General features: G+C 34.6%; 1 pseudogene; it reads right to left on the bottom strand.

Moving 5' to 3' along the window:
- Window positions 1-153: 153 nt before the first annotated feature.
- Window positions 154-334, bottom strand: LOC129251434 (5.8S ribosomal RNA; annotated as a pseudogene).
- Window positions 335-2,500: the final 2,166 nt, after the last annotated feature.

Genomic DNA, 2,500 nt, shown 5'->3' with positions numbered 1-2,500 from the left:
TTTTTAAAGAATATATAATAAATAAAATTCATTATATATCTTTATTTTTTTTGCTATTAATATTATGAATTATTTAAAATCCAATAATATACACATTTGCTTAAATTCAATTATTTTTATAAAAGAATAAGCAACTTATTTAGCATAGTCTTACAACCCTCAACCATATGTAGTCCAAGCAGTACTTTAAAATTGAATTTAATGTACATAACAGCATGGACTGCGATATGCGTTCAAAATGTCGATGTTCATGTGTCCTGCAGTTCACACGATGACGCACAGTTTGCTGCGTTCTTCATCGACCCATGAGCCAAGTGATCCACCGCTTAGAGTATTTTTTTATTTATTTTTATTTATAACAAATGTCAATTTTTTTTTGCATATATTAATTGAAAGAGTAAAATTAAATAATATTAATAATATATAAATTGATTTTCTTTCAATAATATATATCAAATATATTTAACTCTAAACATTTTTATTAAGTTGCGAATGTCTTAGTTCAACAATAATACAGTGGTGGTATTTATTATGATTCAATTATTTTGTATTTTTTTAATCATTTTATGTATATATATAATAATATAATAAATATATACCACTTTTGTTATTGTGAACAAATTAACTTATCATTCAATCAAATGAATAATAAGTACAACTTTTTATTTTCATGTTTAAAGGTTTTTAAAAGAAAAAAATAAGAAAAAACATTACAAAATGTACCATCATATATTATATTTAATATGATATAATTGATGGATCACAAATTGAATGAAAAAGAATAAAAAGAATTATGGATTCAAAATAATTATATAAATTTTTTTTTTTTTTTCTTTTTTTTTTTTTTTTTTTTTTTCTTTTTGTTCGTTTGTTTGCTTGTCTGTTTGTTTGTTTGTTTGTTTGTTTGTTTTTCTTACGGATATGGAACACAATAATGATCCTTCCGCAGGTTCACCTACGGAAACCTTGTTACGACTTTTACTTCCTCTAAATAATCAAGTTCGGTCAACTTTTGCGAAACAACCGTGACACACGAGGCGTCACAGTGATCACGTCCGGAGACCTCACTAAATAATTCAATCGGTAGTAGCGACGGGCGGTATGTACAAAGGGCAGGGACTTAATCAATGCGAGTTAATAACTCGCACTTACTGGGAATTCCAAGTTCATGTGAACAGTTTCAGTTCACAATCCCAAGCATGAAAGTGGTTCAGCGGTTTACCCGGACCTCTCGGTCTAGGAAATACACGTTGATACTTTCATTGTAGCGCGCGTGCAGCCCAGGACATCTAAGGGCATCACAGACCTGTTATTGCTCAATCTCGTTACTGCTAGACGCAATTTGTCCATTTAAGAAGCTAGTGTCCTTATAATGGGACAAACCAACAGGTACGACTCCACTTATATAAACACATTCAAACACTTGTACATTCAAGATGTACGCATGAAAGAAGGCTATATAAGTTTCAACATCATAATCCTGAAAGCATCTATTTAATATATTTGAGTCTCGTTCGTTATCGGAATTAACCAGACAAATCACTCCACGAACTAAGAACGGCCATGCACCACCACCCATAGATTCGAGAAAGAGCTATCAATCTGTCTTACACGCTTATGTTCGGACCTGGTAAGTTTTCCCGTGTTGAGTCAAATTAAGCCGCAGGCTCCACTCCTGGTGGTGCCCTTCCGTCAATTCCTTTAAGTTTCAGCTTTGCAACCATACTTCCCCCGGAGCCCAAAAGCTTTGGTTTCCCGGGAAGCGACTGAGAGAGCCATAGTAGTAGCTACAATTGCTAGCTGGCATCGTTTATGGTTAGAACTAGGGCGGTATCTGATCGCCTTCGAACCTCTAACTTTCGTTCTTGATTAATGAAAACATCTTTGGCAAATGCTTTCGCTTAAGTTAGTCTTACGACGGTCCAAGAATTTCACCTCTCGCGTCGTAATACTAATGCCCCCAAACTGCTTCTATTAATCATTACCTCTTGATCTAAAAACCAATGAAAGTAGAACAGAGGTCTTATTTCATTATTCCATGCACAAAATATTCAGGCATTTGGAGCCTGCTTTAAGCACTCTAATTTGTTCAAAGTAATTGTACCGGCCCACAACAACACTCGATGAAGAGCACTGAAGTAGGTTTAAATAGGAGGAATATATAAAAAATACATTGTATTAATTATATATAAGAACTCCACCGGTAATACGCTTACATACATAAGGTAATGTACATACCACAATATATAGTTGTACTACCCGTATGAAGCACAAATTCAACTACGAACGTTTTAACCGCAACAACTTTAATATACGCTATTGGAGCTGGAATTACCGCGGCTGCTGGCACCAGACTTGCCCTCCAATAGGTCCTTGTTAAAGGATTTAAAGTGTACTCATTCCAATTACAGGGCCTCGGATATGAGTCCTGTATTGTTATTTTTCGTCACTACCTCCCCGAACTGGGAGTGGGTAATTTACGCGCCTGCTGCCTTCCTTA

This window comes from Anastrepha obliqua, unplaced genomic scaffold (genome assembly GCF_027943255.1).
Source record: "Anastrepha obliqua isolate idAnaObli1 unplaced genomic scaffold, idAnaObli1_1.0 ptg000018l, whole genome shotgun sequence".
Classification (NCBI taxonomy): Eukaryota; Metazoa; Arthropoda; class Insecta; order Diptera; family Tephritidae; genus Anastrepha; species Anastrepha obliqua.
The sequence above is the reverse complement of the archived record's forward strand: the minus strand, read 5'-3'. Positions and strand labels throughout refer to the sequence as shown.